This window comes from Anolis carolinensis, chromosome 3 (genome assembly GCF_035594765.1).
Source record: "Anolis carolinensis isolate JA03-04 chromosome 3, rAnoCar3.1.pri, whole genome shotgun sequence".
Classification (NCBI taxonomy): domain Eukaryota; kingdom Metazoa; phylum Chordata; class Lepidosauria; order Squamata; family Dactyloidae; genus Anolis; species Anolis carolinensis.
This window is the reverse complement of record NC_085843.1, coordinates 138388977-138401648: the sequence shown is the minus strand read 5'-3', so window position 1 is coordinate 138401648 and position 12672 is coordinate 138388977. Positions and strand designations below refer to the sequence as shown.

General features: G+C 39.0%; 1 protein-coding gene across 1 annotated transcript in view; it reads left to right on the top strand.

Moving 5' to 3' along the window:
- abcc4 (ATP binding cassette subfamily C member 4 (PEL blood group)) overlaps nucleotides 1–12672 on the top strand; it is a 196885-nt gene that overhangs the window by 130743 nt on the left and 53470 nt on the right. The window lies entirely within an intron of this gene.

Genomic DNA, 12672 nt, shown 5'->3' with positions numbered 1-12672 from the left:
CAGTTTTTCCCCAAAAGAGGACTGTGTGCTTCCATGCACTTGCAGAAATAGTGGCAGGTGGTTTGGATTGCAAATCAGCCGTGAATCGGGGATGAGTCAGGAATGATCTACAGTGTTGTACAAACTGCATCACTGAGTACTGAAGGTATTTGCTGACATACTCTATGAATCCTTTCCCATCATTTTTGAGAAATCTTGCAAAACAGGTGAGCTGCCAAAAGACTGGAGGACAAACATTGTCTATCTCTTTTTTTAAAAAAAAGTCAAAAAGAAGATCTAGGAAATATAGATCAGTCAATGTGGCCTCAATTCCAGGAGAAATGTTAGAACAGATTATAAATGAATCTGTCTGCAAGTATCTTGATGACAATTCATTGGTCAGCTGGAACTAGCATGTGTTTGTCAAGAACAAGTCCTGCCAAACTTATCTTCCTTCTTTTTTCTGTGAGGTTGCTAGCATAGTAGATGGTGGGAATGTTGTGGGTGTCATTGATCTGGATTTGATCATGTCCCCCCTAATATTTTGATGATCACATTGATCATATGTGCAATACATGGGAGCACTGTCAGATGGATACATAATAGACTGGATATTTGTGTTCCAAAAGTCATTATAAATGGTTGCAATTCAAACTGGAGGAAGTTCATAAGTAAAATGCACTTCAAACTGGAAGAAGGTCTTTGTCCTAGAGCCATTACTTGTCAACATATTTATACATGATGTAATAGCTAACTGGGGGGACGGGGGATCTTTATTAGGATGACAGAAAACTGGAAAGGTGGCTAACACATTGGATATTAGGAACTGAATTCGGACGGAATAGATATCCAGTTGCCAAGAGAAGTGGTGGGGTCTCCTTTTCTGGCTATTTTCAAAGAGCTACCTACCTGCTGGGACACTTTATTGGGAGATCCTACATTGGGCAGGCAGTTGTATCTTATTGTCCATGAGGCTCCTTACAACTCTATAATTCCATGCTCCTTTCTTCTATTATTTTTCCTGACTTAGTTTTCTGAATATTGGGAAACCCATTTTTCAGCAGGGAAGGAAATAGCAGTGACTGTTCTTTCCATCGTGTAGTCTTTCTTTTAGTCATTAGTTATCAATGCAGATCGAATTCTATTTGTAGGTTGAAGTGATGTATTCAGCTGGAAAGATGTGTTTAAAGTATAAACTGTAACAATATACAGTGGTTTGTGCACATGCATATCATGATGAGTAAATACGTATATTACTATTTATCTTTTTCAAATGGAATTCAGAGCTTGGAGGTTAACCAGGCTCCTCGATTTTATTTGCCAATGATGATGTCATTCACCAAATAGCAGTTTTCCACTATACATATTTTATTTTTGTTACCAACCAAATACCTTGAAATTAATTTAGTGAATCAGATTTCAAATACCTTTATTTATTTTTAGACAAGAGTTTCATGTATGCAGAGTTTAAAAAATCATGACAGTGAGGTCCTTTGGTTTGGGTGTTGGACTAGGTCTCTGGAGACCAGGGCTTAAATCCCCAATCAGCCATGGAAACCCATTGGGTGATCTTGGGCAAGACATATTTTCTCAGCTTCAGAAAAAAGACAGTTGCAAATCTCTTCCGAATAAATCCTGCAAAGAAAACCCTTTGGCTCACTGTAAATAAGAAATGACTTGAAGGCACAAAATAACAACAAAAATACACCACTGGGAGGCTATAGAATAAAGGAGTTTTTAACAGCTATATTAGTTACTAGCTGTGCCCGGCCACGCGTTGCTGTGGCAAAGAATGGTGGTCTGGGAAATAAAGTATTGAGGAATTGGTGGTAGTTAAGGTAAAGGGTAAACGTTTTCCCCAGACATTAAGTCCAGTCATGTCTGATTCTGGAGGTTGGTGCTCATCTCCATTTCTAAGCCGAAGAGCCGTAGTTGTCTGTAGACTCCTCCAAGGTCATGTGGGATGACTGCATGGAGCAGCGTTACCTCCCCACCGGAGCAGTACCTATTGATGCACTCACATTTACATGTTTTTGAACTTCTGGGTTGGCAGAAGCTGGGGCTAACAGTGGGGGCTCTGTCAGTTCCCCCAATTCAAACCTGCGGCCTTTCGGTCCAGAAGTTCAGCAGCTCAGCGCTTTAACATGCTGTGCCATCAGGGGACATTATTTCCTAAAGGTTGTGAATATACAATATTTCTGATTGTTTTTTTTTTGTCTGTTGGAGGCAAGTATGAATGCTGCAATTAGGAAAAATGATTAGGATGTAATGGCCTTGCAGATTTAAAGCCTAGCTGTTTCCTCCCTGAGTGATTTTTTTGTTGGGAGGTGTTAGCTGGCCCTGATTGTTTCCTGTCTGGAATTACCTTGTTTTCAGAGTGGTGTTGTTTGCGATATTTTATATGCTTCTACTGTCTGTGGCCCTGAGATAACAGAGGATTGGCCAGACTTTGATGATGGGAATCCTTTGTTGGGAGGTGTTAGCTGGCCCTGATTGTTTTCTGTGTGGAATTCCCCTATTTTCAGAGTGTTGTTCTTTATTTAGTGTTCTTATTTTAGAGATTGTATTGTTCTGTTTTATTATACCACATTAATTTTTATATATTCTGATTTTAGTGTTTTTGAGATTGTATTCATCTTCACGGTTGACCGCAACACAATAATAATAATAATAATAATAATAATAATAATAATAATAATAATAATAATAGTAAGGATAGTAATGATAGTAATAATAATGACTTTGGTAATACATAGTGCTTCACTGCCTTCTCAGCTTCCTTTCTGGAAGAATCCTTTCTTGGGAGGTGTTAGCTGGCCCTGATTGTTTCCTTTGTGGAATTTCCAATTTCCTTGCTTTATTTACTTTCTTTATTTCTTTATTTCTTTATTACTATCCTGGCATTATTCTATCCTAGAAATTATTTCATATCAAAGTAGAATCTCACTTATCCAACATTCGATTATACAATGTTCTGGATTATCCAACACAGTCTGCCTTTTCATAATCAATGTTTTTGTAGTCAGTGTTTCAAATTCATTGTGATATTTTACTGGTAAATTTGTAAATACAGTACAGTAGAGTCTCACTTATCCAACATAAGTGGGCTGGCAAAATGTTGGATAACCGAATATGTTGGATAATAAGGAGGCATTAAGGAAAAGCCTATTAAATATCAAATTAGGTTATGATTTTACAAATGAAACACCAAAACATCATGTTAGACAACAAATTTGGCAGAAAAAGTAGTTCAATACGCAGTAATGCTATGTAGTAATCACTGTATTTATGAATTTAGCAATATATCATGATATATTGAAAACATTGACTACAAAAATGCGTTGGATAATCCAGAACGTTGGATAAGCGAGTGTTGGATAAGTGAGACTCTACTGTAATTACTACATAGCATTACTGCGCATGGAACTACCTTTTCTGTCAAATTTGTTGTATAATATGATGTTTTGATGCTTAATTTGTATAACGATTACCTAATTTGATGTTTAATCAGCTTTTCCTGAATCCCTTCTTATTATCCAATATATTTACTTATCCTGCCGGCCTGTTTATGTTGGATAAGTGAGAGTCGACTGTATATTGATAATCTTATATTATCTGCTTAGAACTGGATTATATGAGGCCCCTTCTTCACAGTTGTATAAAATGCACACTGAAGTGGATTATATGGAAGTGTGGAGTCAAGATAATCCAGTGCAAAGCAGATAATATAAGATTATAAATGGGTTATATAGCTGTGTGGAAGGGCCTTGAGTCTACACTGCCATATAATCCAGTGCAAATTAGATAATCTGTGGAAGAAGCCTAAGTGAGGCCTAAATCGGCCTGTCCCCTAACTGAAGCCTGGCTGTCCCTTGGCTGGTTGCTAGGCAACCAAGTGGGCAGAGATTAGCCCTCTAAACTGGCAGCAATTGGATAAAAACAATTATTCCTCTCCCTCTAATTAGAACTTTATTTTTCTTTTCTTTTTGTTGTATCAACCTTGAGGCGTGGATGATGGGTTGTGTTGTCAAATTTCGAGGTTGGGGGGCCTGTAGTTTTGTTGTTTTGTCCACTGCCCTGATGCCATCACTCTTTTATATATATAGATAGGTTGATATATAGGTGGATAATTCTTGCTTGGAAAGGCAAAGCAAATAGAGGGAGGAGTGATCAGGCAGGTTTGTGTATGGAAGTGCAGTCTGATTGGTTAATGGAATTGGAGGGAGTTGCTTAGCAACAGGAGGTAGGCAGGGCCAGAAAGACAGTAATAGCTATTCAGCTAGAGAGTTAGTTAGATAGGGTTTGAAGTTTGAAGGGTTAGGAACTGGAGTCTGGTTAGGAAGGAAGGAAGAGGTTGGGAACTGCTAGTGAAAAACCTCTTGGAGAGAAAAGATCAATTAGCCTTCAGGGAGAAGTGCGCCTCTGTGGGTTAGAGTGCTTGTGTTTAGAGCCTCTGGGAGAGGGGACTCAAAGGTTTAAAACGCCTGTTTATATTCCTTTATGGGGAAATATGTTTTAACTCAAGATAAAAAGAACCAGTATCTGTTTAAGTAACCAGCCTGTTATTTGATTGAAATCAATACACAACCTTTCTGTTCAAGTACAAATAAACATCAGATTTCTGTTTTTACTTCACCTCAAGTGTTTGTGTGTCTTCCTGTTCATCATAATAAAGAGGTGGCCTGTCTGCTTATTTAACCATTGCTCTATAAGGCAGAGTTTCCCTCCATCTTTGGGTCTCTCTGTGTGCTGGCTGTGGTGAGCAGTGGCATATATGTTTTAGTGGTGGCAGCAAAAGAAACATAAATATAATTGGTGGCAGCAAAAGAAATATATAATATAATTTGGTGCCAGCAAACAGCCTTGCATGCCATAGTTCGGCCACGTTTTCTATAAAATGCATATTTGAAAATGAATGTATAAGAGGTGGACACACTGGACTCATTTTTGAAATCCAGCACCAGGCTCTCATTTAGCACATTTGGGATAATGTTTGATCTCCAGGCAGTATGTAGAAAGTATATGCATGCAAGACTTAGAAAGAGAAAACTTAAAAGGCCCCGTGGATCACCAGATGCAGTCTGCAAATCAACCAAAAAAAAAATGCAGCATATACAGTATATTCACCTGTCTTCTTTTGTGGCATTATACTAAACCTCTGAGCAAAAGCGCATACTCAAAAAGAGGACAATCATTTATGCATATTTCTGAAGTGAAAAGGGAAGGAGTTTAAATTTTTGAAAAGGCTGGATTTCAGAATATTCATTTGCAGAATAGGTTGACAAGATAGATTATGGAAGCCCACCCATTGGAAGTATTCAACAACATAGGGAGCTCATTACGGGAAATTTTAGGGATATGATATTTATTCTTAAGATTGTAGATTATACTATATGCCCCATTGCGTTGTTTTTATAATGTTGTCAAATGTTCCCTGTTTCTGTAAAATGCCTTCTTTGCCACTTTAAACTGAAATCTGGAAGATCACCCCCCTCTCCCCCCAAACTTAAAAAAAACCCTACACTGCCTTTTATTGCAGAGAGGTGCTTCCTAGGGGGGAAAAGATGGGCGAGAGTTGAAGCTCTTGAGGTTTATATAGTATGTCTGTTTATCTCTTTCATACTTCTTCTTGCCTTTGGGCCAGCTCTCTTGCAGTGGTAATAAGCCATTCTAATAGCGGATGAGGAGATTTACATTTCACGGGAAGGAACAAACAAAATAAAAGATGAGAAATAAGAAGGGGAATACATTGCTTAAACTGTGGCTTGACGCGCCTGTGTTTGTATGTTTGTTTATTTGCTTGGTTTTCTTTCACGTGGCTCCCCTCATCCTTATTTTGCTGAAGTGATAGTGATATTAGCTTTGCCGCCACAAGTGGGTTTGAATCATAGAATCATAGAATAGTAGAGTTGGAAGAGACCACATGGGCCATCTAGTCCAACCCCCTGCTAAGAAGCAGGAAATCGCATTCAAAGCACCCCCGACAGATGGCCATCCAGCCTCTGCTTAAAAGCCTCCAAGGAAGGAGCCTCCACCACGGCCCCGGGGAGAGAGTTCCACTGTCGAACAGCTCTCACAGTGAGGAAGTTCTTCCTGATGTTCAGGTGGAATCTCCTTTCCTGTAGTTTGAAGCCATTGTTCCGTGTCCTAGTCTGCAGGGCAGCAGAAAACAAGCTTGCTCCCTCTTCCCTATGACTTCCCTTCACATATTTGTACATGGCTATCATGTCTCCTCTCCGCCTTCTCTTCTGCAGGCTAAACATGCCCAGCTCTTTAAGCCGCTCCTCATAGGGCTTGTTCTCCAGACCCTTAATCATTTTAGTCGCCCTCCTCTGGACGCTTTCCAGCTTGTCAACATCTCCCTTCAACTGTGGTGCCCAAAATTGGACACAGTATTCCAGGTGTGGTCTGACCAAGGCAGAATAGAGGGGTTTGCATGCTCTGAAGGATCTTAGAGTCTTAGTAGAGGGAGCTGGTTTTGAAAATCACTTTATTTTTATAACCCTGATAATGTCCATGTATGTGGCTTTTTGTATTCAGTCCTAGCTATTATTCTTATTCAATATTCTGTATACTGTTTATATAGATTGTTTCAAAGTAAAGGGAAGTAATCATTCTTCATATGAGAAAGAGGAAAATCCTTGTTTCCAAAATCTTCAGAACTACTATTTGGATAAGGAACTTATACAGATTTTGAACAACAGAAATGAAGTAACGTGTTTCTTGGTATTGCACTATTCAGTAGGCTTGTGCAATTCGGCTGTAGGGCAATCCGTTTTTGGTATCTGAATTTTGTTGGGCATCCAGACCCGTTTTTGCGAGCTTCCCAAAAATCGGGTAATGGAAAAATCTATTTTTGGCTAGGCAGCTGAAAAATATGGGAAAGTACGGCCCATTGGCGGCAATGGGAAACTTACAAGGCTCCCCTTTCCATTCCTGGGATCCTTTCCTTTCATCTTTTCAAGGGGGCCTGGGTTTGAGGAACAAGGTTAAGGAAGCACCTTTCCTGGGCACTTCCTGGGACTCTTTCCTTTCTTCCTTTCAAGGGAACCTGGGTTTGAGCAATCCTTTTCTTCCTTCCTTTCAAGAGAGCCCGGTTTTGAGGAACAAGGTTAAGGAAGCATGCTGCACATGCTCCCGAATAGAAGGGAAGAAGCCATGCCCGGCAGCAACGTGGGCCATTTCAGGTGAAAAAAATTGCGACTGAACCCTTTTCATTATGGCCATCTGGAGAAGCCAAACAAAATCGGATCCATGCACAAATCTACTATTCAGGATAAATGTTTGTTGTTTTTTTTCTAAATCACTATTAAAGAGCTTGTATATTCAGGCTTCTGAGCACTGGCTCAGCAAATACTTTTTGTTGCTTTATAGCACAGAAATAAACTCTGTTTTAAGGCTCTAGTCCTAGCTATAAATATGTTAGATAATGTCCAATTGGACTCCATGGTCCTTATTAGCTCTAAGTAGCCAAGAATAAGATTGCACTGTTAGTTGCATATTCTTTTCTCTTCTCCAGGCGTTTAGGGCTTTATCGCATCAGCCTGCTGTCTTGCAACAGTGGCATCGTTTAAGCAAAAGGAAACAAATTTATATGGAAATAGTCACTTTCACACCTCCTCTCCAATTGTGTTTCGGTGATGCAGTTCCCATAGTCAGTTTTCTGCACTGTCTTGACTGACTCTGCCTTCCTACCCAAGCCTGCCTTACATAGTGCATGCACACGGTTTAATTTTTCTTCTTTTTATGCCACAATTACACAGTTTCAACAGATCTTGCAAATGTAGGGTTCTACCGTAATTGCAGCACAGTTACAGAAGAACTGTTTTAAATATATATTCCAGGGATATATATTGGGGATAGAAAGGAGGAAAAGAGGAGAACCACATTAATGCTGGAATATTGGCATTGCAGCAGAAAGAAATAATCACTCCAGAAATAATAATGTAACAATAGCAATATTGGAGACACTGGTGGATTTTTCTAATAACAAAAAATGGGATCTAGTAATGATGAAAATGCAGTACAACAACAGGAGAGTCACAACATCATCTGATAAAGAAAAATCAGACATAAAAATAATTGAATGCAATGCATAACCAAAAGTGAGATCAAGTCCTTAGATCTGAAAATATATCAAAGGAGAAGAGAGTATGCACACAAATTCAATGTTTTCCTGTCAAGGAAGAAGCACTAAAAGGAGCTTTTAATTATTTTGTTAACTAGAAAAAAAAGTTTTCATGTGACTGGGAAGTTACTTTATCTCAGTTCCTGCATACATGACTAGAAACCCTCCTCAAAATAGAAATTTGTGGGACAAGTCTTTTGCTTACATATACATCACCCTGCTGCCTCACTTTTGTCTTAAAACACTGAAGACCTATGTCTGTGACATATTACTTGAGATGGAACTATCAGAATGGTGTATAAAACTGGTAACACCATAATTTAAACGAATTGCCAATGTGTCAATGAATAGAGAGCTCAAAGAGAGAATTGTAGGTACTTGACCAAACTGCAAATCCCAAGATTTCACAGGATACAGCCATTGCAGTTGAAGGACATCAAACTACTATAACTGTGAACACATATAACTTCTGTATCAGGCAGCTTTTTTCCACCTCACTCCCAGCATCCCCAGATATGCTTTATTTAAAAGTCTAGTTGTATTAACATTACTAGAGAACTTGAAAGCCTTATCACTTTTTGTGTTTGATTACCTGTTAGTTCAGCATAGATTTTGGAACTCTATTGGAAATGCAACCTTATTTTACATTCCATGACAAATCCCATAGTTCATTAGTTCAGGTAGACCTTCATCAGCTTTCATGCGGTCAGGTTGACAGGTGCAATTTCCATCACAAGATTGGCAGAAAGTGTATGTTGAACAAATAATCTGTTTAATAAATCCCTTTAAAGAATATGATCAGTAAACGCAGCAAAAATTGCTTGCACTGCCCTAAATTCTGTGTTGCCGTTAGCGGCTCAGATACTTAGTCCCCAAAATGATAAACTGCCTTTTGACAGGCTCTGTGTGTTCTTTTTCATTGGATGCCAGACCGAGAGAAGAATATTTGACAATGAACAGAGCAGCTGCATTTTTATTTTAAGTACCAATTTTTATAAAGTGCTTTTATGCTGCTAATGCACTACTGTACATCAATGACTTCAGAGGAAGCACTTGAACTCTTTTGTTCTCATACCAAACTCTGCATAGTTGTTTTTTCATTCTTTCCCCTCTCATTTCCCTCCCCCTCTCCTTAAAGCTTTTTCATTCCCATCTTTGCTTTTGAAGGAAGTTGCTCTCTAGTATACCATCTCTCAGAACTTGTAGCACTTCCCCCTTTCTATTCTTCTAAGCTGGAAGAAATTATTTTTAAAAAGAAAAAGAAAACAGCCACCATATATTTCAATATCTGTTTTGCTCTCCAGTACAGAAATTGAAAGAGCAGCAAAATAAGTGTTTCAAAAAGGGTTTCATCTCTTATGGATAAAGAGATCCCATCATATACATCCAAGTTTGGGTTATTCACTTTTACACAGAAAGAGGCATGTCGGGAAGGGTATGTGAGGATCTGAGACCTGTTTAATCTCCCCTCGGTTAGAAGATATGAAATAATTATTTGTGTGGCCGCCAAGAGCACACTTTAACAGATACAAATTTTTAAATATTTCTGACTGGAAGACAGTAAGATTGTTCATTGACCCACCTTCTCACACAGACAAAAATCTTCTGAGGGCAAATAATTTTGTTGCATTTTCTCTACATTCAAAGCAACTAAATGACCTAACAACACCCACTGTGCAGGTGCAAGGGCAGAATGGCATTCCTCTAATAGAGGTTAATAAAGAGGAAATGCTGGAGCAGTAAATCTGGCTGTAACACAGTAAGCAGCCTGGGTTGGTTTCTCGCTTGATAAATTGATTTGACCATATCGTGGATTCTCCTCATGTCTCTCACAACTTGAAATTTTCAGGGTGGCATTCAACTCAGAAACCATCCCAACGTGTGTATTTTTAAAAGATGAAACACCTTTTGTTGTTATTTATTCATCCAGTCATTTCCGACCCTTTGTGACCTCATGGACCAGTCCACGCCAGAGCTTCCTGTCGGCCGTCGTCACCCCCAGTTCCTTCAATGTCAAGCCAGTCCCTTCAAGGATACCATCCATCCATCTTGCCCTTGGTCGGCCCCTCTTCCTTTTTCCTTCCATTTTCCCCAGCATCATGATCTTTTCCAAGCTTTCCTGTCTTGTCATGATGTGGCCAAAATACTTCATCTTTGCCTCTAATATCCTTCCCTCCAATGAGCAGCCGGGCATAATTTCCTGGAGGATGGACTAGTTGGATCTTCTTGTGGTCCAAGGCACTCCAACACCAAAGTTCAAAAGCGTCTATCTTCCTTTGCTCAGCATTCCTCTCGCATACATAGGTTACTATGGGGAACAAACATGTTTAGAAATACATATTTTGGCCTAAATCTATTTTTTATCCCAGATAGAGTAGACCCAGTGAAGCAGTGGAACATATATGAGCATTGATCCACAGCAGTGTTTCTCAAACTGTGCTCCTCCAGGTGTTTTGGACTTCAGCTCCCAGAAATCTCAACCACCTTGTCAGTTATTAGAAATTGTGGGAGCTGAAGTCTAAAACATCTGGAGGAGCACAGCTTGAGAAACACTGATCTACAGAGGTGTCATATAAGCCTATTGTTCTTTGGACAAACACTTTCGGGGAAGAAATGCATTCAAAGATATATATGGTAATACTATTTAAATGTGAATTTGCAGATTTTGTAAAAAATCTAAAAAGCATTATAATGTAGAAACTGGAATGGAAAAGTATGAAACTGTATATGTGGCTCCCAGAGTTTCTGTCTTTCTTGCAATGACACACAGTTCTTAAGTAATAATATAAATTGGATACTCTAGAATAGTCTCAACTTGGAGAATGAAGTTGGTAAAATAAGCTTTCATAGACTTAATTTACAAACATTTATGCTACTGACTTCATTCTCTCAGCAAGTGTGCTTCCACACTAAGACTATAGTTCCGCTTGAAACCAGTTTAGGAGGAACCAGTTTTGCTTCAGAGGTGATCAGACTGTCATGCCTGGAACCAGTTGAAGATCAGGAAGGTGATTACTAGGCTTGTGCACGAATTTGTTATGGACGTTTGCATTTGGCTCGTTCGGTTGGTTTGGTTCGTTTGGAAGCCCGTAATGGCATGGGCTATGCCACCATTTTTTTACTGGCCATTGTAGAACAGTGACTGTTGAAAACCAGATACATGTGGAGTGCGGGGAGGGAGGCAGCCATTAGAAGGGAAAGTGCGAGTGGGGGGGGGGGGGGAGGCACCACTCCAGCATCTCCAAATCAAGAGAATAGAGAGGGCTTCCTTTAGAATATCATACCTCCAGATTGATCTCTCTTTTTTCCCTGGGAAGTGGGAAGCCTCCTTAAAATGCCTTGGAAAACTGCCTGCTGCAGGGAGAAAGCGTGCACACCTGCAACTATTGTCTCCTCTAGAGTAGAAACAGTTTTAACAAAACATTAAACCTGGTCTCCTCTACAAACAGAAGGGAAAGGATCACAGAAAGAGTGGTATCTTAACTTTGATGCTTGTAATCCAGGCCTTAATAAAAGGTATAAGGACAAACAATGCCCAAAATGATGGGAACGGCCACCTGTGGGAAATTCCCCCCCCCCCCCCCATTGCTGCCGATGGGCCGGATAGAAAATTAATCTTATGGCTTGCCGGATCCAAAACTGATTGGCCTAAGGGCTAATCAATAAATTTATTTATTTACTTATTTATTATGTATATATAATAATTATATTTGTTTAGAAAATAATAGAATTTGTTTCTGGTTTCGATACTGGTATGCTTAACAGAATCTGGTGGCTATACTGGAAAAAACATTTATCCTTTGAGTAAAGCCCAACTTACATTTTGCAAAAAGGGTAATTTTTTTCAAGAAAAAAAATGTGTGCGCATTGCAGAAATGTGAAGTTCTGCTCATAGCCTCTCTGTGAGCCTTTTTCACTGAAGGGCAGGGTATGAATGCTCTAAATAAATAAATAATGATAGCTTTGTTAAAAAATGAGAGTGTGCTTTGGCTCTAGAAAGCTTGCTTGTATTCGGATCCATTGGTTTGGGGGTAATATATTTTTAGTCTTCGTTTCCCATCTTCATAATGGAAAAACAACTCATGAGATTTGCTCTGAAGACAGATGAGAAGAAGGAAATGTTATTCCTATCCCAAAGAAAATGTTAATAATGTGTTATAAGCCACCCTATCCCTGAAGCGGTAGAGTGAGCAACAATACATTTAGAAACAAATAAAAAATTGCATTAAAATTTAAGATCAATCCAGGCAACTGAGACAAGACAGTTATGCCTTGAGGGAGAAGGTGGAAATCTTAATAAATGAAATAGATGCCAGCTTCTTAGAACTTATTAAGGGAAAGCTGTTGTTTTATCTGTATCATATGTGGTTGAAATCTTAGAGCCTGACTCAAAATAGCTTTATAACAGCTCAAGTGTTTTCAGGTGTTACTAGTATAAGACAGTTTAAAAATAATGATTGTTTATAGCAATTTTCTTTTGTGGCCTCGCTTGTAAATCTGGCTTGTAAATCTTGCCCAGCAAGGACTAAATATACAAGATAATTGTTAACAGTGTTTAAAAGAAA